The sequence below is a fragment of the Benincasa hispida genome, chromosome 6 (genome assembly GCF_027475165.1).
Source record: "Benincasa hispida cultivar pf3 chromosome 6, pf3_genome.v1.1, whole genome shotgun sequence".
Taxonomy (NCBI): domain Eukaryota; kingdom Viridiplantae; phylum Streptophyta; class Magnoliopsida; order Cucurbitales; family Cucurbitaceae; genus Benincasa; species Benincasa hispida.
This window is the reverse complement of record NC_143483.1, coordinates 4,929,623-4,954,327: the sequence shown is the minus strand read 5'-3', so window position 1 is coordinate 4,954,327 and position 24,705 is coordinate 4,929,623. Positions and strand designations below refer to the sequence as shown.

At 35.2% G+C, this 24,705-nt stretch overlaps 1 long non-coding RNA gene and 1 other non-coding gene across 2 annotated transcripts; one reads left to right on the top strand and one right to left on the bottom strand.

Moving 5' to 3' along the window:
* Positions 1–12,169: 12,169 nt before the first annotated feature.
* On the bottom strand, positions 12,170–21,372 carry LOC150035370 (uncharacterized). The gene is made up of 3 exons (XR_016530343.1): positions 21,218–21,372; positions 20,573–21,110; positions 12,170–12,340 (listed from the first exon to the last, which is right to left on the bottom strand). It is a non-coding gene; the product is annotated as an uncharacterized LOC150035370 (long non-coding RNA).
* Positions 19,987–20,086, top strand: LOC120080655 (U6 spliceosomal RNA). Its single transcript, XR_005482606.1, has one exon. It is a non-coding gene; the product is annotated as a U6 spliceosomal RNA (small nuclear RNA).
* Positions 21,373–24,705: the final 3,333 nt, after the last annotated feature.

Here is a 24,705-nt window from a genome sequence, read left to right as displayed (position 1 = left end):
ATTCTTTTTATAATATAATTGTTTGTTCGATAGATAATTTGAAAAACAATATTTAAAAACGAGAAATTCAAAGCAAATGCTTATTTGCTTATAAATAAGTTTATATAACATAAATTGAAACTTATTCTAAACATATTTCAAAATGTGTTAGATAAAATATTTTATAACAACTATTAATTCATTTTATGAACATGTTTTATGTTAACATTTCTATATAATAATTTTTTTTTTCAAAGAATAATACATCTAGTTTGAAAAAGAATAATTTAGTTTATAATATAAAATATTATATTTGTTATCGTTTTAATCTTTTTTAATTTAATTCTGTTATAGAATTTTTAATTTAAAATTTGATATACTTAACCCATAAAAAAGTTCCTTTTTTAGAATTTGCAAATCTAAAAATGTAAAATAAAATTTGGATGGTCTATTAATCGAGTCTTTATAAAATTAAAGTTTGTAAAAAAAATATATAAAAAAATAGAAATGAACAATTTTTTTTTTTATTGAAAATATGCTTCTAACTTGAAATTCACATCATCACTTGGTATTTAATAATCAATCAAACTTTAGAATTTGAAATCAATCTAACCATAAGTTAACATGCACCTTTTTACTTTTAAAAACACAAAATACCTATAAGAAAAAACACTTGAAATATAGTGCAAGTACATTTCCAAACTCTATATATCTAAACTATGGTTTCAAATCATATCACATCATTCGTACTTTAAAATGTGCAGTTAAAAAAGGTATAGTAAATTTTTATAAAAATATAGAAATTAAAATAGAACCATAAAATGTAGTTATGTAAAATTACAAAGTTGCTTCATTAGTGATTTTTTTCTTAAAGATAACCAACACACATCTGCGACCTTAAAAAATAAAAGCACCAATTTTTTAAAACCAAAAGATATGTTGATTTAGTTTTAAAAAATCATATAACATTGTTTTCAAAGAAAGGAAAACAAGTCAACTTATTTATAAAGGAAGTAAAATGTCATTGTCTAAATGTGATAAAGTAACATTTTGCTATACTTGAAAATATTTTCAGTAGTTCATTAAAATCAACTACCAAAGATCGTTAAGAAGTATGATTTGCTAGATTTTTGTTTTGTTTTTATTTTTTTTCAAATCAAACTTTAAAATCTGCTACGGTACCAATTTATCTTATTAATTTGGTGCAAAGCTCATCCCATAGTTTGCATAGAGTCATGAATTTATCTGTTATTTTTTTTAAAAGTATCTTCGTCCCAAAGTAATTTGAATATTTTATTAAAAATCACATTTCGCCATTTTTTTAAATCCTAACTCATTTAGGTCCCATTTGGTAATCTTTAAAAAAAAATAAAATCTATATTATCTATATTTCTCATCATGATTTACATATTTCTTGTACAATTGTCGAATTCTTAGTCAAATTCTAAAAACAAAAACAACTTTTTGAAAGTTCATTTTTTTAGTTCTCAACATTTGACTTGGTCAAACCATTGGCGAAAAGTAAATAATAAAGAAAGAAATTTGGGGGTGGAAGTAGTGTCTATAGGCTTAAATTTTTTTAGATAAGAAACAATTTCATTGATTAAATGAAATCCATGGGTATCTATTGGTACACAAGGACCCCAATCATAGGGTATACAAAAAGACCCTTTCAAAGGGAGTGCAAAAGGTGTTTCCAATTTACAATAAGGAAAGAAAAATTTTGATTGTGTATAACCTGTAAATCTTTGCACAAAAAAATAAAAAATAAAAAAATTGTGTATGATGGTATCAATAATGTTCTTTGTTGTCTTAGCCTTGTCTTGGACGATTCTAGCATTTCTTTCATCTCAAATCTTCCACAAAACAGCATAAAATGATGCTTAACCAGAGACGTACTTTGTCAATTTTGAAAGGAGTCTAGCCGATTAGTAGGTGAAGCCAACTTTGCAAATCATTTGGAAGGACCACGGACCATCTGAAAGCAGAAAAAACTTCCATCTATATCCTTCTAGAGAAAGGGCAGTCAAAGAAAACATGTTGGGCATCTTCATTGTTCATTTGATAAAGGCATCACCATGAGGGAGATAGGTGGATGTAAAGGCATCGTTTTTGTAATCTATCCATAGTGTTTAGACTAGAGTTAGTGATTTCCCATAGGAGGAATTTAACTCTCTGGGCAGGAACAGCTCCACAATTTCCCGAAAAGGTCGGTTGAATGTGAGAGTGGATTGGATATGAGGGAGGAGTATAAAGATTTTGTATTGAAACTAGTGTGGCTAAGCTTCCATATCCATTGGTCCTTTCTATTAGTAAGGTTCAGACTTGGAATAAGATGAATAAGAGCAACCCATTCTTCAATCTCATCTTCTTTAAGATTTCTTCTAAAGTTTAAGGACCAAAAACAATTTCTAGTATTCTAAGCCTCCTTAATAGAAATATTTTTCTAGGTAGATAGTCGATAGAGCCTAAGAAAGGTGTTAAGGTAGAATCAGTAAGCTCTGTCCAAAATGCTGTAAAGGAACCATCACTAATCTCACGCTGTATATTCCCATAGATAAAAATAAAAATAAAAAACAAAATAATTACTAAATTGGGTCTTACTCTTTAAAATTAAACAATTCTCTTGTTGTCGTTCACTATTGATAACAAAGATTTATATTTTAGGTTTTAATGAGAGTGAAATTAAAAACATAAAAAAAAAAAAAAGTTTGAAGGAACCACCTACAACAAGTCTCGTTCCTATAATTGCATGATTTGTTTTTACTCAATTATTCGATTACTCGTTTACTCGATGTTCGATGGTACTCAATGAATTTTTGCCCAGTTCAACCCAATTTTGAGAATTTGAGGTCAGATTTGAGAGGTTAGGGTTCGATTCAGGGCGGTTTGAGCAGTCCAAAAGTGTTTTGGAGTCAGTTTGGTTATTATTGTAATAATTAGACCTTTGTTTGTTTGAGAATGTCGAAACTAAACCATATCAGTTTGTGTTTAATTATTTATGCATGTGATGTATGTTATAATTAAATAAATATTGTATGTTCTATAGTATGCCATGTAGATTTAAAATCCCACCACAGGAAGCATGTTACATGCATTGAAAGTATGTAATAAGGTGTTATAATATATAATATGCATGTTTAGGGTTTCAGATGTTTTAATATAAGTGTTATATTATAGGTTATTATGAAATTGGATTAGACATGAAAATCCATAACAAAGAGAAGTTGCATGCTCACATAGGCTAACTACTTGTTTTAATAGTTAAAATAGGTCGCAATCTTATAAAACTTTGGTTACAAACTCAACCGGTATATAATCTTGTCTAAGGTTGGGGGTATTTAAGTTGACGATCTATGACACACCTCCTACCTGGGGATTATGGCCGAATAATTGAGCGTTGTTAACCGATTTTATGAGCACACAAGAATAGTTGAGGTGTTAAAATTTGTTTATTGCCTAGACATCATAGGTTATATCCAATTATAAACGTTATACTTGGATAAATAACTAGACTAAGGTTGTTTAGTTAGCCAGAACATTTCTAAGTAAAGATTTACCTAAAAACAAATAGAATACTTCAGTGGGAGATTAATAACATATGAGATATGTTGTTCTTAGCTCTCATGTCCCTAAGAGTTTACACTGTGAGATCCATGCAACACTTTGTGTCACCCTAGAGTGACCTCCATTTAGAAAGTGTTTGCATGGGACAATAGCAAGGTGAATAGGGGAAGTAGTTCATAGTAAGTGGGTGAAGGATGTGTGTCAACGTGTCCTATGGTCTCTTTCATTGGTTTAGATCATGAAATTTCTATGTTGCGCTGTTTGTCGTCCTTAAGGTGGCATTAGCTAGTCGCTAACCATGACTATCCCCTCAGAAGGTTGTAACATAGGATTCGAAACAACTCAAACTCTAGAAATAGATAGGATTTCTTATGTCGTTTCCCACTTTGACTCTCCAATTCGGTAGCATCGTTGGGGCCGCTAATCTCTAAGATTTAAAAATGGAGAGTTACACTTACAGAATTACTAAATGTTAGTAAGTTCTTGACCGAAAGCAGTAGCTAAATGACTATCAGAATATGAGTTATTCTGGAGATAGTATTTAGCCATGAATAACTTGCTTTAGTAAAGAAGTATTTGACTACCCCTTGGTAGCATTTACTCTGACTCACTATAGTATCGTTGCAAATAAAATAATGAAATTTGGGTACATTATCACTTTGCTAAAAATTTGATTAGGTTTAGAAGCAATTCACTAATTAGAATTTGTTTATAATTTCAGCATGTTGAATTCTTCAACTTTACTCACTTTCGACACTTTTAAACGTTAAATCAACATGGAAATCGAATATACTAGCAGTTGATGATTTAGACTATGTTTTATCAGAGGAATGTTCTCTATCTCCCAATTTTTATATTGACCAGAAGACACAACAAAGTAAATATGATTTACTTGTCATTGTGACGTGCTTGGTGAAAAATGATAAGTTAACTTGGATAATGGATTCAGGAGCCGTTAATCATATCTGTACTTTTGCTCAGGAAAGTAGTTCCTGGAACCAACTTATAGAAGGTGAAGCAACATTTAAGGTAGGGACCAGAGAGGTTATTTTGGCTAAAACAGTGGGAGATATAAAGTTATTGGAGATAGATACATTTTACTTGAAAATGTTTATTACATTCCTTTTATGAAAAGGAATTTAATTTCTATCCTATGTTTGCTAGAACAAAATTACAAAGTTTCTTTTGAATATAGTGAAATGTTCAGTATCTCAAAAGGTAATATAGTATGCTCTACAAATCTAGAGAATAACTTATACGTGTTAAAACTAACTGAGGTAAAAGTCATTTTAAATAAAGAGATGTTTAAAACAGTTGAAACTTATCATAAGAAAAAAAATTCTCTAAATGCCTATCTTTGGTACCTAAGACTAGGTCACATTAATCTCAATAGGATTGGTAGATTGGTTAAGAGTGGACTTCTAAACCAGTTAGAAGATAGCTCTTTACCACCATATGAATCTTGTCTTGAGGGCAAGATGCCCAAAAGATCTTTAGTAAAAGATCTTAGAGCCAAAGAACCCTTAGAGCTAGTATATTCAGATCTTTATGGTCCGATGAATGTTAAAGAAGGGTATGAATATTTCATCAGCTTCATCAATGATTATTCAAGGTATGACTACATTTATCTAATACATCATAAGTCTGATACACTTGAAAAGTTCAAGGAATATAAGTCAGGGATTGAGAACCAATTAGATAAAAATATTAAAACACTTCGATCAGATCAAGGTGGTGAGTACATGGATTTAGTCTCGTGATGAAGAGAAGTCTTTTCCGATCTTCCACTAGGAAAAGAATTGGTTAGTCACAACTCACAACGCTTGACACATCTTAACAAAATGGCATTGCAAAAAGAAAAAATAGAACCCTGTTGGACATGATTCGTTCTATAATGAGTTATGCTCAGTTGCCAAATTCTTTTTGGGGTAGTATGGACTGCGATGTATATATTCTACATGATTCCCTCGAAAAGTGTTTCAGAAACACCTTACGAGTTATGAAGAGGACGTAAAGGTAGTTTACGTCACTTCAGGATTTAGGGATGCCCAACACATATGTTGATGAAAAATCCAAAGAAGCTGGAACGACATTCAAGGGTATGTCTATTTATAGGCTATCTCAAAGAAACAAAAGGTAGTTTCTTTTAAGATCCTTGGGAAGATAAAATATTTGTATTGACAAATGCAACATTCCTGGAGGAAGATCACATTAAAAATCATCAACCTCACAGTAAGCTAGTATTAAGTAAGATAACCAGAGAAACTACAAATAGATCAACAAGAATTGTTGATCGAGCAGGTCCTTCAACAAAAGTTATTGATGGAACTGGTATTTCACGTCTTTCTCAAGAGTTGAGAATACCTCAACGTAGTGGGAAGGTTGTGCAACAACCTAACCGGTACATGGGTTTAACTAAAACTCAAGTCGTCATACCTGATGATGGTTTAGAGGATTCATTGACTTTTAAACAAGCAATGGTGATGTGGATAAAGTAAAATTTCTGGATCTATATGTTGATGATATTCTACTCATTGGGAATGAAGTAGAATTTCTAGTTGCATTAAGACATGGCTAGCCACGCAATTCCAAATGAAAGATTTGGGAGAAACACAGTATGTTCTTGGAATCTGAATTATTCGAAAACACAAGAACAAAATAATAGCCTTGTGTTGGACATCTTATATAGACAAGATGTTGTCTCGATATAAGATGCAAGATTACAAGAAAGATATGTTGCTTTTCAGGCATGAAATTCATCTATCTAAGGAACATTGTCCTAAGACACCTCAAGAGGTTGAGGTTATGAAACAAATTCCATATGCATTAGCAGTAAAGAGTTTAATGTATGTCATGTTGTGTACTCGTCCCGACATATGTTATGCAGTTGGAATTGCCAGCAGATATTAGTCCAATCCTGGATATGATTATTGGACTGCTGTTAAAAACATCCTCAAGTATCTTCGGAGAATGAGGGACTATATGCTCATATATGGTGCTAAGGGTTTAATCCTTACTAGATGCACTGATTTTGACTTCCAAGCCGATATAGATTCTAGGAAATCTACTTCAGGGTCAATATTCACTCTGAACGAATGAGCTATAGTGTGGAAAAGTATCAAATAAAGTTGTATTGCTGACTCCACCATAGAAGATGAGTATGTACATCGAAGAAACGTGATTATCACGCAGATTTCCTCTAAAGACAACTTGGCTAATCCATTTAGAAAGGACCTCTCGGCTAAAGTGTTCGAGGGTCACCTAGTGGGACTAAGACTAGGACTACAAAATAGATAGAACTAGGATAAGTGAAAGAAGTACTGGGTATTTGATGTCCTAGTTTATTGTATTTATTCTCTTATTACTCAACATTGTATATATATTTGTGTATATATAAAAATCCACTAGAGGTTTAGTCCAAGTGGGAGTTTGTTGGGTTTTATGTCCTAATTCATGGTTCGTAAAAGAATAAACTTATTCTGAAATTCAATAATGTTATTATTGAAGTTTGATTCAATAAAGTTGTTATTGAATTTATGAATTGCTTATTTTGTTTTAGAAATGAATCCAATAAACTAAAAGATCCATGACTATTATATGAGTAATTGAACTTTATGTAGAGACATAAAAGTGGATTAGGTTCGAGTAAATAGTCAAAATGATCTATAGTATACGAATAAGGTGTTGGGAATGGCGTCCTAAATCTCCTTGTAATCTCGTAGTTTGTAAACTCTGTATAAACATATTGTTGTTAATAAAATAAGTGTTATTTTATAAGCATATACTCAATCCAATAAACTAAGATCCGAGGTTATTTCATTTAATTTAAACAAGTATATTTAGACATACAAGTGGATCTTGTTTAAATGATAATTTAAATGGTCTGTAGTAAATGGATAATACCGGGTACCTTATCCTGGTGACACTATGAATACGACCCGCTTTTTAAGTGTTACAAGTGTTGTAACGTGCTATAAATGATCTGATCCTGATCATTCATGTGGAGACATGCAAAATGGGATATCCTATACAAAAAGTTTGTATAAGACCGGACCATGAAATGATTAGTCTCTTTATATAATGTCGTTAATAATAGAGATTTACATTTTACTAGGATGACCATAGGTGACATGACCTGAATCCTGAGTAAGTTGTGAACTCCTGCTCATGAAGATAGTCCTTTGATTTGTATGGGTGAGAGTGGCTAGATTGCCAACTCAACAAGTCTACCATTTTGGAGATTCGTCTGATTGGGGAGTTGGGAATTCAGCTACACAAGATGGAATTCACTCTTTCCCCGATGCAGGGACAAGTAAATAAATTGCTCCCTTAAAGGCTGATTCCGGGTCTTGAACATAGTGGCTACACCCTCTCTTGGCCCGAGAAAACTTGGTTATAGTGGGACTATGACTTATTATTCATTAGAAGAATCAATGATACTTAAAGAGTTAGATGTAACTACATGGGCAAAACGGTATTTTGGCCCAGTTGTACTTATGAGCAATTTGTGAAGGGTCATCGCACTGTTGATTTGTTATTTTCAATGGACACAAAAATTTATCTGTAGTGCAAAGAGTACACTTGTCGTCTTTAATGGAGTGACCGATAGTTAACGGATGTTGGATAATTTAATTAAAGAGTTTAATTATTTATCCGAGTATCATTGGAGCTTTAATTTATAAGTCTATAAGGTCCCTACTGTAGCTCAACAGAGATTTAATATTTGGATTAATTTGAAGTGTCCAAATTAATTATATTTGATATAATTAATTATAATGTATTTGATACATTATGAGAGGAATTTAAATATGATTCAAATACCAATTATATGAATGAGATTCATAAAGTTAAATATAAATATGATTTATATTAAGAGAATTAAAATATTCGGATATGATCCAAATATCATTTATATGGATGAGATTCATATAAATGGATTTAATATAAATGTGATTTTATATTAAATGTCATGTATAGTTAAGAGAGAATAAAATTTATAGTTTATGTTATATTTGAAGCAATATAAAACTATAGGCTATGTGTTATATTTGATATAGCATATAGTGTACATATAATAAAGTAGTTACTATATATTTTATTAATGTATTTGAAATTAATAAAAAGGAAGGAGTTATAACTCACTCCTCACATTCTCTCAAAAAAATAACTAACAAGTGATAAAAGAAGTTGAGAGATCATCTTCTTCATTAGGCTTTTATGTGAAAAACTTCCTCTAATCCTCTCCTTCTACTTCCCTCTACCAAGGATTCAAGTAAAGCTCACAACTCCTGCTTGATTCCTTTAATCCAAAAGAGAATACAGAGGGTTCTCAATTGGTAGTGTCCCTGCGTGAAGAAAAAGGAGATCCACGAAGAAGAAATTATGTTCGTGAATGTTCGAAGGATTCATGAATAAAGGTTCTTCAAAGGTGATATCTCTTGAACTTGTTTCTTGTTTAAAAACATGTTGTAATTTAATTGTTAAATGCAAATATCTATTGTATGTTTACTGTAAATTTTTTATTAAATAATTAATGGAATTTGGACGATCCGCTTCTGCTCAAGGTTTTGGGGTTGATGCCTTAAACTCTCGTAGGGTCTTGTAGTTTGTAAACACTTGTATTGAACAAACACTTGTGATGTAATAATATGAGATTTTTTCTTCACTGTTGTCTATGAAACATGAGATATTTTAATTGCTTTACCACAAACCAATAAATTAAGATCCCTGGTTATCGTTGTAACTTAAGCATGTATGTGGAGACATACAAGTGGATCATGCCTTAAGTGATAACCAAAATGGTCTGTAATATATGGATACATGAGGGAAACCTTATCTTAGTGACACTATAGATGCGGTCCGCTTTGTAGATAGTTACAAGTGTTATGACGTGTTACAAATAGTCTGATCTTGATCATTCATATGGAGACATACGAGCGGGGTGACCTATAAAAAGGAGTTTGTATAAGATTGGACCATGAAGTATTTAGTCTCGTTAAATAACACTGTTCATGACAGAGACTTCACTTCACCAGGATGACTGAAGGTAACATGACCTTAATCCTGAGTGAGTTGGGAACTCCTGCCTTTGAGAGCAGTCCTTTGATTTGCATGGGTGCGAGTGGCCAGATTGCCGACTCAAACCTACCACTTTAGGGATTCGTCTGATTGGGGAGCTGGGAACTCAGCTACACAAGATGAAATTCACCCATTCCCTGAAGTAGGGGTAAGTAGATAGATTTCTCCCTTAAAGGCTGATTCCGAGGCTTGAATGATGTGACGCCACACATATTCTCAAGACTCGAGAGGTGTCCATTCATAGTAGGACTATGATGTATTGTTCATTAGAGGGATCAGTGGTACTTAAGGAGTTAGATGTAACTACAGAGGCAAAATGGTAAATTGGCCCAGCTGTACTTACGAGCATCTGTGAAGGGTTATCGTATTGTTGACTGGTTATATCCGATGGACACAGAAATATATCTGCAGTGAGAAGAGTACAGTTGTCAGTCTTTAGTGGAATGCCCGACAATTAATAGATGGTGAATCTCGTGACTAAAGAGTTCAGTTAGCTATTCACGTACCGTTGGAGCTTCAAGTTACAAGTCTATAAGGTCCCTTTGGTAGCTCAATGGATTCGAGTTGAGAATCAGTTTTTGGGTCAGTTTGAAGTGTTCAAATTGACAAGAGGGAGCTTGATTATATATGATATGATTAAACTGTTTCAATTATATATGATACAGTTGACATGATGTATGAGATACATTAATTGGAGGAAAATGATATGAATATGATTTATATCAAGTAAAGGAGGAAAAGACTATGGTTTAAATGTTGCATAGAAAAGGACTATGGTTTAAATGTTGCATATGACGTGATATTAAAACTATAGGTTATAAATATAATATGATAAGTTAGTTATTATATTTATTTATAATTAAAAAAATTATGAGATAATTGCTGGTGGTTTCTCCATAACCATGCATGAAAGTAGGAGGTTGTATTCAGTTTTCATAATTGAAGAATAAAATGGAAAATGTTTTCAGTTTGGAAGAGAATCGCAGAATCGCTTAATTTGAGTACACTACCTATCGTTTAGCTCACGAGAGACTCACGACAACTTCAAGTGTTTGTCTAAACGACCGCATACACGCGTTGTTGACTAAATGATCGTGTAAAGTTTTACTAAATGATCGCGCACCTTAGCGAGATTCTCTAAACGATCAAGCTACTTTTTCCTAAACGATCGTGTACCTGCTGATCTTTACTAAACGATCAAGCACCAAAGTCTATACGATAGACACTATACTCTCCCACTTGTTTGGTCATTGAGTTCGATCGTAATTTCCTCCTTCCCTCTACCAAATCCAATAGAGCCCACACCTTCTGGATTCTCACTCTGAGAATACCAAGGTCATTGAGTGGTGATGTCCGAAAGGTTGCTTGTTCGTGGAGAAGGTTGTACGTGATTGACCAGACGATCCACGAGAGCAAGAGAAATTTAGAAGAAAAGTTCTTCAAAGGTAAGTCTCTCGTTCCCTTTGTATTTAATTTCTAAAGCATGCCTAATTTTGTTAATGATGCATAACTAGTTTGTATGTTTGTGAATACTTGTAATTATGTCACAATGAATTTGGAATGATCTTGCTTTTCCATTCATAGGATCTCTTTGATAAGAGTTCCTTCAATTAGTATTAGAGTCAGGTTACGATATTCCAAATTCATTGATGTATAGAATAGAATTTACATTCTTGGTGGGTGTAAGCATGTCTACATTCTGTTTAAGTGTTAAATATGTTTGTGGATGTAGATTAATGGAGTTTCTGGGATGGTTGCCTCTAGTTATTGAGTTTTTTTACATTCAAAGTTAACTGTAAGGGCCCTTTGTGTTTTTGGGCATATTAACTTGCTATCGAATCTGTAATTCCAAGTTTTTGAGTTAGTGTGAGTCGCTTGTGATGAAGCTTCATGGCAAGGAATTGTGTGTTACTTCAAGGAAGAAGAAGACCAAGCATTGGTCATATCGTGTAAACAATGGGGAAAACGACAATTGAGTATGAGATACTCGACACCAAGATGAACGTACGCACACTAAACGATCGTGTAGCTCAACAAGTACTAGAAGAATTTTGGGCTTTAATGTCGGTTGACAACCGACATTAAAGATAGTGTTAGTAAAGCCCTTTAATGTTGGTGTTTTTAATGTCGATTTTAAATCGACATTAAAGAGCTTTAATAACATTGTCTTTAATGTTGGTTGCAACTGACATTAAAGACCTTTAATGTCGGTTGACATTAAAACCCTTTAATAAAATTTAAAACTGACATTAAAGCCCTTTAATGAAATTTGCAACCGATATTAAAGCCCTTTAATGTCGGTTGCAGTTGAAGCCCAAGAATCAAATGAAGCCCTTTAAATCGACATTGAAGCCCAGAATCTGTCCGTTTTATCAATTATTGTCCATTTTTTTAAATTCCGTTGTCAAATCCATTTTTTCGGTCAAAAAGTATAACATGACACATCATCATCGAACACTATGGCTATGACATATTATTCATGTATGGATTGTAAATCTATTACATTTAATCCGTAAATAAAATTATAACTTAAAAGGTCGTACAATAATTCAGGCCTTGAAAACACAAATTAAAAGTAATACAAACATTATGATTTTACAAACATTATGAGTTTACTATCCCTCTCCACTTGGTAAGTATGGATTCCTTCATAATTCTTCTTGAACATACCCCCCAGCTTCAGCAGTGTTTGGTTATAGGCATCTTTGTCTGACCACTGTTGTTCAAAGGATCACAAATAATAAAGGTTTAAGACAAAGGATTGCTTAGTCACTGACTACACAATCGTGTAGTAAAAGTTACTTAAACACTTGTTTTATGATCGTCTAGACGATTGTGCTTCATAGCAACGTAGTCGTCTAAACGATCATTTAGACTTGCATGTTTAAATTAGTGCGCTAAACGGCTGAGTGGCCTCATGCTTCATCACATTGTAAATGGTACTCTATCATAGCTAAGCGATCGTGGTTACTCGACCAGTTTACTAAACAATGAGGGAGGCTTCGGCCGGGCAGTTCAAGACTCGGTTCGCTTGTGAACTAGTTTGCTCGATGGATTTATGTAATAGATAGAATTATTTTCTGGTTTTTTAGGCTAATCATCTCGGTCCATTAATTGTGATGAATGTACATGAGATGTATGTTTTATTATATGTCATATGGTATGTCATATAGTTGAAATCCCACCTTAGGTTATGCATTGGTCATGCATCATCTCTATATTGTAAGTGTTATGATATAGTAGTTTGCATGATTTAAATTAAATAAGAGCATACTCATGCATCATATAATATAAGAGTTATATTTATGCATGCATTAAGCATAGACATGCATCATTTTTATATTATAAGTGTTATAGTATAAGAGTGTATGGAGGCATGTATACTTAGTTCATTACGAAGTATATAAGAGTTATATATAGTAATGAATGGATATTGCATGAAGCATGACACATAGATTAAATTTATAAGAGTTATAAATACCTAGTTATGCATAGCAATGTGGAATGATTTTGGTTGTTTCTTTTATAAGTGTTATAAGGAAAAATAGAACTAAAATCAATAAGAAAGACAGGCATGCAACTTAGGCTTGAATCATAGTTTTAAAAGAGTTTTAAAACTTGGTGGAGATAGACCTAAGATCACAGTTCTAATGAGATTAGCAACCTAAGGTTAATCTTTTAATTAGTTTAATATGATTAAATTGACTAATAATAGATTAAATATGTAGCAAATCTATCTACAAGGACCTTTTGTCTAAGGCAGATTCTGTCTAGGCTGAGGTACTTGAGCTGACAGAAACGGAACACCCTTACCTGGGAACCTGCCTGAAAAGGTGAGTTGGATAGATTTGATGCATGCATGAAAATTTAAGGATAATCCGTTAAAGAGTTTAATGGGACTTGACTTGAACTTGTTTAATTTCAAAGACAAGAGTTGGTTTTTAGCAAATAAAACTGACTTAGATAGAATCAGTAGTCGGATGGTCTAAGTTAATGAACCCCTAGGTAGAACATTCAACGGGAGGTACTTGGGGTATATGATACTTCACTTAAACCTAATCACGTTTCTCCATTTATGTTCATGTCGTGAGATCTATCCTTGACCTCGTGGCACCCTGGAAGTGTCCCCCTCAAGGATGGTGTTTGGGTTGGTCAATACCAAGGTGAATGGAGAGAATGTTCATAGTAAGTGGGAGCGGGACATGTGACAACATATCCCACGGTCTCTCTCATTAGGTTGGATAATCATTTATGTACATCGCCTCGAGGCACCCAGGGAGTGTCTCCCTATAGGGTGGCAATTTTGCATGACTCTTTATCTAATCTCCTGTATAGGATAAGGTCACTTTAGTCTCTTGTCCTAATATGCTTTTTCCTTACAGTGGACATATTAGGGCAGGACTCCAAGGCCGATGAGAGGTTACACTTATGCAAAATTGTTAAAGGTTTAACAGTTCTGGACCGAAAAATGGTGATTGTTAGGGTCAGTTACAAAAGTTGTTTCTGCCTAATGGTTGAGAGTGTCTCATCCTAGTGAAGGGGCATTTGATCACCCCATCGGTGACATTTGTCCTACCTCGCTAGGGCATCATTGCAAAATAGATGTCTTTTCATTCATGGTACATGGAAATTATTTTGCTAAAACTAAAATTGGTGTTAAAAGTGGTATTGCATAGACTCATTAAGTTTGTTCGTTTTTCAGCAACGTAAAAATGGCTACAGCCACATTAGCTCTATTAAGTGTCGATAAACTGATTAATGAGAACTACGCTAGTTGGAAACACACAATCACTACAATTTTAATCATCGATGACTTGAGGTTCGTACTTACGGAAGAGTATCCTTCTATTCCCCCTCAGAATGCCACTCGAAATGTTCGGAAGGCCTTGAGAGATGGACACGGGCGAACGAAAAGGCCCGAGCTTACATCTTGGCTAATCTTAATGACGTTTTGGCCAAGAAGCATGAGCCTATGGTTTCAACTCGTGAGATCATGGAGTCCCTACGGGGAATGTTCGGACAACCGTCTGGACAGCTCAAGCATGAAGCTCTAAAATGCATCTATAACTCCAAAATTGAGGAAGACACTTATGTTCGTGAACATTTACTGAACATGATGGTCCACTTCAATGTGGCGGAGATGAATTGGTCACGCATCGATGAGGGCAGACAGGTTAGCATCATTCTGCACTCGTTTCCAGATAGCTTCTTGTACTTTGTCAGTAATGCTATACTAAACAAAGTTGACTATATCCTTATAACTCTCCTCAACGAGTTGTAGACATTCCAATCCTTGCTGAAAAGTAAGGAGAAGAAGGTTGGTGAGACAAATGTTGCTTCATCATCAAAGAAGTTCCATAAAGGTTTGACCTCAGGGACTAAGTCTGCACCTTCTACTTCTAATACTTCCAAGTGGAAGAAGAAGAAGGGTGGTAAGGGGAAGGGGAAGGCACCTGCTAACCCATAGCCTGTCGTCTAGCAGGGTAGCCGACCAACGCCAGTTGACAAAAGAAAGTGTTTTCATTGCAACCAGGATGGACACTGGAAGGGGAATTGTCCTCGTTGGATAAAGGAGAAGAAGAAGGCTAAGGCCAAGGGAAAAAAAGGTAAATATGATTTACTAGTTTTGGAAACTTATTTAATGGAGAATGATGATTCTGCTTGGATTATTGACTCTGGAACCACTAATCATGTTTGTTCTTCTTTTCAGGAGATTAGATCCTGACGATAGCTTGAGGCTGGAGAGATGACGATGCCTAGGCACCGACCACATCATCTCATCTGTGGTAGTGGTAGGGAACTTAATTTCTGTAAAGTGTCTGATACAATGTAAATATACTTTTCATTTTGATTTGAATAAAGTGTTTATTCATAAAGATGGTGCTGAGATTTCTTCAGCAAAACTAGAAAACAACTTGTATGTGCGAAGGTCATTAGCAACAAGTTCCCTCCATAACATAGAGAAACTTAAAACTGTTGTAACTCAAAATAAACGACTAAAGGTTTCTCCAAAAGAAAATGCTCAACTTTGGTACCTTCAATCAGGACATATCAATCTCAATAAGATTGAAAGATTAGTGAAGAATGAACTTCTAAGCAAGTTAGAGGAAAATTCTTTACCTATGTGCGAATCTTGCCTTGAAGGCAAGATGACTAAAAGACCTTTTACTGGAAAAGGTTATCGAGCCAAAGAGTCTCTAGTGTTAGTGTATTCTGACCTTTGTGGTTCAATGAATGTGCGAGCCAAGGGAGGCTATGAGTATTTCATTACTTTCTCTAATGATTATTCTCGGTATGGGTATATTTATTTGATGTAGGGAAAGTCTGAATCATTTGAAAAGTTCAGAGAGTTCAAGGCTGAAGTTAAAAACATATTGGATAGATGGATTAAAACACTTTGATCGGATCAGGGCGAAGAGTTTTTGGATTATGAGTTCCAGAAATATATGATAGAATATGGAATCGTTTCCTAACTCTGAACGTCGGGCACCTCGACAGAATGGGTAGTAGAGAGGAGAAACAGAACCTTGTTGGACATGGTTCGGTCGATGATGAGTTACACTTCCTTACCTGATTCGTTTTGGGGTTTTTCAGTGGAGACTACAGTGTATATCCTCAATTGTGTTCCTTCTAAGAGTGCTGCAAGAACACATTTGGAGTTGTGAAACGGGCGTAAAGTTCACTTCTGCATATGGGATTGCCCAACACATGTGTTTGAGGCTAATCCAAAGAAACTGGAACCACGTTCGAGGTTGTACCTCTTTGTAGGCTACCTCAAAGGTACACAAAGGGGTTACTTTTATGATCCTACGAAAAATAGAGTGTTTGTGTCAACGAACGCTTCTTGGAGGAGGATCATATGAGAGAGCACAGTCCACGTAGTAAGATCGTGTTGCGTGAACTTTCCAATAAAACTACTAAAACTTCAACAAGAGTTGTTGAAGGGTCTGCTCCATCAACAAGTGTTGTTAATGGAAGTTCATCTAGTAGGTCAGTTCCACCTCAAGAGTTTAGGGAACCTCAACGTAGTGGGAAGGTTGTGAACCTACCTGTTCACTATATGGGTTTCACGGAAATTCTGGCTATGGTAGTCGATGGCGAGGTTGAGGATCCATTGTCTTATCAGAAGGTAATGGAGGATGTTGACTGGGATAAATGGGTCAAAGCCATGGATCTCGAGATGGAGTCTATATACTTCAACTTAGTATGAGATCTTGTAGATCAACCTGATGAAGTAAAAACTATAGGTCGCAAATGGATCTACAAGAGGAAACGAGATACCGATGGGAAGGTGCAAACCTTCAAAGCTAGGCTTGTGGCAAAGGATTATACCCTAGCGGACAGAGTCGACTATGAGGAGACTTTCTCGCTTGTTGCCATGTTGAAGTCTATCCTCATCCTCATGTCCATTGTCTTATATTATGACTATGAGATATGGCAAATGGACGTCAAGATTTCCTTTTTGAATGGTAATCTTGAAGAGACCATTTATATGATGCAGCCCGAGGGATTCATAGCCCAAGGTTAAGTGCAAAAGGTTTGCAAACTGAATCAGTCCATTTATGGGTTGAAACAGACGTCTCGATCTTGGAACATTCGGTTTGATACTGCGATCAAATCGTACGACTTTGACCAAAACGTTAATAAACCTTGTGTCTAAAAGAAAATCAACAACAGTTCAGTAGTTTTCCTAGTGTTATATGTAGATGATATCCTACTCATTGGGAATGATGTAGGTCTACTAGCATTAGTTAAGAACTAGCTAGTGACCCAATTCCAAATGAAATATTTGGAAGAGGCTCTATTTGTTCTTGGTATTTAGATCTTTTGAGATCGGAAGAACAAAGTGCTAGTGCTATCTCAAACATCGTAAATTGACAAGATGTTGCTCAAGTACTCGATACAAAACTCCAAAAGGGGCCTACTGCCTTTTAGGCATGGAGTTACATTGTCTCAGGAAATGTGTCCTAAGACACCTCAAGAGGTTAAGGAGATGAAACAAGTCCCCTATGTATCTGTCGTTGGCAGTTTGATGTATGCAATGTTGTGTACTAGACCGGACATCTGCTACTCTGTGGGGATAGTCAGTAGATATCAGTCTAATCCAAGACATGGTCACTAGACCACAATCAAGAATATCCTCAAGTATTTTCGTAGAACGAGGGACTACATGCTCGTGTATGGATCTAAGATTTGGTCCTTACTGGATTCTGACTTTCAGACTGATTAGGATTCTCGAAAATCCACTTCAGGCTCAATGTTCACTTTTAAGAAGGAGTTGTAGTGTGGCAAAGCACTAATGAGGGGTGTATCACCGACTCCACGATGGATGCCGAGTATGTAGCAGCTTGTGAAGCTGCTAAGGAGGCCATTTAACTCAAGAAGTTCCTGACTGATCTGGAAGTTGTTCCAGACATATCTAGGCCCATTACCCTCTATTGTGATAATAGTGGTGCTGCGGCGAACTCCAAGGAGCCTAGGAGTCACAAGCACGACAAACATATAAAGTGGAAGTATCATTTCATCCACGAGATAGTGCATTGAGGGGACGTGATCATCACGAAGATCGCTTTGAAGCACAACGTTGCTGACCCGTTTACAAAGGCTCTCACGGCTACAATTTTTTAGGGTCACCTTCAGAGCATGGGTCTACGAGACTGCTCGCGACTGGACTAGAGCAAGTGAGAGATTTTTGTATTGGGCCTTAGTGCCCTAGTTTATTGTTTTGTACTTGTTATTATGTACACCCCACTCGCTTTAGGACAAGTAGAAAATTGTTGGGGTTGATGACCTAAACTCTTGTAGGATCTTGTAGTTTGTAAACACCTGTATTGAACAAATGCTTGTGATGTAATAATATGAGATTTTTTCTTCACTGTTGTCTATGAACACATGAGATGTTTTGATTGCTTTACCACAAACCAATAAACTAAGATCACTGGTTTTCGTTGTAACTTAAGCATGTATGTGGAGACATACAAGTGGATCATATCTTAAGTGATAACCAAAATGGTCTATAGTATATGGATATAGGAGGAAAACCTTATCCTAAACTCTTGACTAAAATAATTTACATCCTAAATAAAGACCTCTAACACAGACTTTCTAAATTTGGAGTAGAAAAGTATACACCCCAATCATAGACTACCTAAACCCAAGCTAAAATATTCACTCCAAACACAAACCATTCAATGATCTTATTTGAACATGATTTGTTCTACAAGTCGTACAATTATGTTCTTGAGTTCTAAAACAGAAACTATTGAACTCTACATACTACTATAATCTTACATATTATAATAAACACAAACTATTATAACCATTTTTTCCTCTAAACAATTTCTTAAAGACAAATAATATATATGTATGTGTGTGTGTTTGTGTTTTTGAAACTTGAGAACCAAAGTGACCTATGAGTGAAACTTAAGGACTAAAAGAAAAGTAGATTTCTCTATTTTTTTCCTCTTCAATTTAATCATCTAAAGCAGACAATTTTTTTCTCCACTGAATTTTCTCTCTTTAATTTCGTCGATAAACACATCGACAAGTGATTTTTCTCCCTTCCAATCGATTCTTTTAACAATCATTGATGACCTTTTTCTATATAAAAGATCAAGATCAACACTTCGTAGAATTCAAGAAATCTAAAAATAAAATTTCAATGCAATTTGTTTTATTCAAATAACAAAACACAAGAACAAACTAGACTCAACAAAGAAAACAATTAAGTAAACACATACACCCCATTTAAAGTTTAGGCTCAACTATCAAATGGTAAAGTTTACGCTCTACTATCAAATGGTATGAAACTCTAGTAATTTGAAATTAGGAACTCTTTTTGTGTTAAGAAAACTCCCTAATTATCAATCACAAAAAATCATTACACAACTCCAAGGAAGAGTTAGAGAAAATTATAAAAAAAAATGAAGAGATAAGAAGAACTAATTCCTAATCAAAATTTAAATACTCCATAAGCAAGTCGATCAATCTTATCTAAATGCTCAAACATGCAAAATCAAGATTATAAAAAGATGGTAATGGAACTTTTTCATTAGCATAGAGAAAAATTTTCATTCCAAAATTCCACTATATATATATATTGTGCAAAAGTTACTTGTCAAAGCCTTAAAACCATTCTACTTAGCCTATTATATGAAGGATCATTTCACCCCTAACTAATAAAAAAAAAAATACACAACTTTCATAAGCAAATAAAACACCTAACATAATGAATCTATCTAACATAAAGCTCTTTTTTCTTCTTGTAGCATCATTTGAAAGAATATATCGAGTTTTTACGTATGTTTCCTTCTTTGACCTTCCTTGATTGAATTGAATTCACCACTATTTGTGCGCAAGAATGTCCCTTTAGGGACATCTGATGAAATTGGAACGATATAGAGAAGATCATAGTCCTTGTAAAAGGATTGTGTGCGAGAATTGAAAGCCAATCGTAGATGTTTGGACTTTGAGTGCGTAATTGGTTTTGGAAGTAAAGCAAGGACATCCTCGATCATATCACTAATTATCAGAAAGAGATTGGTTATCACCCAATAACACAAAATCCATACGAGAACCTACTTGATTGCCAAAAATATAGAAGCGATCGACAGTCTCAACTCCAAATGGGGACGTTATCCCCAATAAATTCTTCAGTATGTGACTGCTAATAACGAGTCTTAAAGGTTTGCCGCAATTAGGAAAAGCCAAAAAAATGAAAAGAGATCGAAAGAAGTACGGTTGAAAGTAAAAAAGCAAGAAAAATGAGTATAGCACTGAGGTAAGTCCAATATTGATAATGGATAGTAACTTATTATAAAAAGTTCTTACTAAATTTAAGAACCATTCTCAGATTTTATAGCCAGCATTCTTCAAATAACTCAAAACTTAAGAAATCAGAAATAAGAATGATCAACACGTTAATATCTAAAGGAGCAAAAGCACGTACCAGAGAAAGATAGGTACAAAGAGCACAGGTAAATTTCAGCAAACATTCCTCAAATAGGGCAACACGCATTAAGATTTGTTTTGTGTCATCCATATCTCTGTATTTTATGGAGGAATTGAACCTATTGCCACGTTTTGGCACAGGGAGCTTCAACCTCTCCTCTTACTCTGTGTTTAAACCTCTTCCCACCATTCCATTAAAGTCTTCCAGATCTAATTGCTTAGACTCTTCTTGAATCTTAGAACCTCTTACAAATGGGGGAAGAAAAAAAAAAAGAACAAGAACATCGAGAAAATGGGAGGAAAAATCAAAGATTAATTTCAGCTAAAGTCGTATAATGGATGATATTGATAACCACGGAAGATATGATGGAAGTTCAAATGGAAATGAATCGATTGCGAGTTGAAGGAAATATTCAACCATGGTACCCACTTAGCTAGTAGAGAGAAAAATTACAGCATATGAAAACTGTACAAGGGCGTCCACCATGAAAGTCATGCAGCAGCCAAAAACCCCATAATGTATTTGGTAACTACTCCTGCAAATTAAGATTAACGATATTATATTACACTAAAACAAAAACATTAGAAGCTATGCTACTTTCTCCTATCTTATAAAACAATACTTAAGACAAAATAGTTTTACCTGATTGAGATCAATCTCCAACTTTTCTAAATTGGGGCATTCAAGTGAATCCATCAATGTACTAATAGAAAAACTTGTCATCTGGTTGGTTTCCTTTGATTTCAACTTCACATATCTCAAATTACAGAAAGACATATTGCTTAAAGAGGAAGCAACTGACAAAAGCACCTTGTAAACAAATAAGCAAGAATTCAATTAGGAAAGTGCTGAGAAAGAAATTCATAAAAATGAAGAAAAGAAAAAAAAAGGCAATATTAGATACCTCCATTGCCATCAAAGGCAATGAGAAGACCTTGCATTATGAAACACTTTAAGCAACTGAGAGATGTTAGCTTCCAAATTCCCCACCAAAATCAGACTCATCAACTGCTATATTTACTTGATGAAGACATGAAAATTCAGAATTCACCGTCACAGTGGGTAAAATATTGCTAAACTTGACAGTTTTTAGGCTTGGTGCGAGTAATTTTACTTGTGGAAAACTTAATTCCCATACGAAATAACAAAAGAAAATTCAAAATTCTCAAGTTTTGGAGCAGAGATATCAACACGTTCGCAAAGATAATTAACTACCGCCAATGATTCCAAATTTGGACAGTGCGAGAACATATTAGTTCCATGACTAATGTTTAACATTAGGTTGAGATTTGGTGTATTTTCTCTAAGGGCATTTTTGTATTTTTACATGGTGTCTACTGCTCTAAGATTTTAGTCTTGGGCTATTTTCTAGGTCTGGGTGTTGTGTATTGTGTGGTAAAAATTAATAAAATTTCTATATCGTGGTTTTTTTTCTCCCTGGTTTAGGGTTTTCCACGTAAAATCTTATCTTCTTTCATCATCCCTTTTTCAATATGGTATCAGAGCAAGGCGATGAACCCCTAGCTGCTATGGAAGAAATTCAATTATCCACCCTAGCCGACGAAGGAAACACAACAAAAACGACCAACACCCCTGTGATCAAGTTGTTGTTGATCGGTATCTCCAATCCTTCCTTAACCCGGCATAATCGCAACAGTTGATTGGAACCAGCACCAGCCAAGCCCCGTTTGAAGGTAGACCACCAACTGTGCAGGATCTTCTAGGCGCACGAGACCCTCCAGCCGCACAAGGTAGTGGTGCGGCACTTCCAGCCGCTTAGACAATCGGCGCTATTCCTCCAGCCGCACAAGGGATCGACGCCGCTCAGCCGCTCGGGTTCGCAATTGGCCTTCCTATCGTGCAGCCAATTAGAGTCGCTTCCTTCAGCCAATAGCCAATTACGCTGCCTTCCAGACAGGAGATGTCGAGCTTCAGCGCCATTCAGACGGGTTCGATTCAGCCTTCCTTCAGCTATTCGATTTCGTTCCTCCAACCAGCTACAGAGGACACTCAGACGGGTTGTGCCTCCACATTCAGCGTCAAGTCCTTCGTGAAGGAACTCTTATTCAAGAGTACCTACAAGCGGAAGCTAATCTTTCTAATTCATTGTGACAGAATTACCGCATATACATTCAAAACATACTAATATGCATTCATAATGCTAAAGAGATCAAGAGATCATACCAGATGAAGATTTCTTCTTCACAACGAGTCTAAAACCCAACCGTCTACCTCAAACAATCACCACTAGGATAGAAGAAAATGAAGAAGACACCACCACTCAAGCCCTCAGTATTCTTGGAGTGAGAATCCAAAGTGTGGGCTTTGTTCGGATTTGGTAGAGGGAAGGAGGAAGAGAGACCGTACACAATCATCAAGCAAGTGGGAGATGAGGTCGTCGATCATATGGACAAGATGCTTGATCGTTTAAGTAAAGTATATGATCGTGTAGGAAAAAGTAAGCGATTGTCTAAACGATTGTGTAGGAAAGGGTAAGTGATCGTCTATACGATCGTGTAGGAAAAGGGTGAGCAATCGTCCAAACGATCGCGTAGGGAAAACTAAGTGATTATCTATACGATCGTTTAGTAAATACTGGGAGCTAAACAATCTCTTAGGAAAAGGTAAAGAATCGTTTAGTTAATAGCACGCGACGGTGTAATCGATAAGAGATCGCTTAACAATATCGTATATGTAAGCGATCGTGCAGTCACTATCGTATAGGCACTGATTTTCTAAATGATGACACTATCTTTAACACAATGCTCGTACCTATGACTCCTAGGTATTATAATGCACTCATCCATTATTTAGAACAAAAGAGACGCCGTCCCATTTTCTTTATAACCGTCCAATGAATGTGATCTTATCATATTCATAACATATAAATTAATATCATATATTAATTATAATATTTTCCTCTACTGGATATAAATCATATTTATATCCAATTTCCTCCAATTTAATATATCTCATACATAAAGCTAATTATATCATATTTAGTTAACGCGTTTAATTTTATCATATATAATCAAACTCCCTCTTGTCAATTTGAACATTTCAAATTGACCCAAAAACTGACCCTCAACATGTATCCAAGCTACCAAGGGGATCTTATGAACCTATGGCTCGAAGCTCTAGTGGTACGTGAATAGCTGACTAAACTCTTTAGTCACGATATCCACCATCCGTTAATTGCAGACATTCCACTAAAGACCGAAAGTTGAACTCTTCTTGCGATAGATATATTTCTATGTCCATTGGATATAACCAATCATCAGTACGATGACTCTTCAAAGATGCTCGTAATTACAGCAGGCCAATTTACCATTTTGCCCCTGAAATTACATATTCCTCCTTAAGTACCACTGATCCCTCTAATGAACAATATAACATAGTCCTACTATGTGTGAGCACCTCTTGGGTCATGAGAAGGTGTATGGCGCCACATCGTTCAAGGCCCGGGATCAGCCTTTAAGAGAGCAATCTATCTACTTACCTCTACTTTGGGGAAGGAGTGAACTCCATCTTTTGAAGTTGAGTTCTCAGCTCTCAAATCAGACGAATCCCCAAAATGGTAGGTTTGAGCCGGCGTTCTGGCTACTCGCACCCATGTAAATCAAAGAACCGCCCTCAATGGTAGGAGTTCCCAACTCACTCAGGATTGAGGTCATGTTACCTGTGATCATCCTAGTGAAGTGAAGTCTCAGTCATGAACGGTGTTATATGACAAGGCATTAACACTTCGAGGTCAAGTCTTATACAAACTCTTTGTATATGATGCCCCTGCTCACAGGTCCACTACACGAATGATCAGGATCAGACCATCTGTGACAAGTCACAACATTTGTAACAATTCCACAAAGCGGGCCGCATCCGTAGTATTACCAGGATAAGGTTTCCCATATATTCATATACTACAGACTATTTTGTTGTCACTTAAGAAATGATCCACTTGTATGTCATTACATACATGCTTAAGTAACATAAAGAAAACCAGGGATATTAAGTTTATTGGTTTGTAGTAAAATAAAAAAAAAATTCTAAATGTACAAAGCCAAGTAGTGAAGTAAATATCATTTATATATACATCACAAATGTTTGTACAAAGTTGTTTACAAACTATAGGA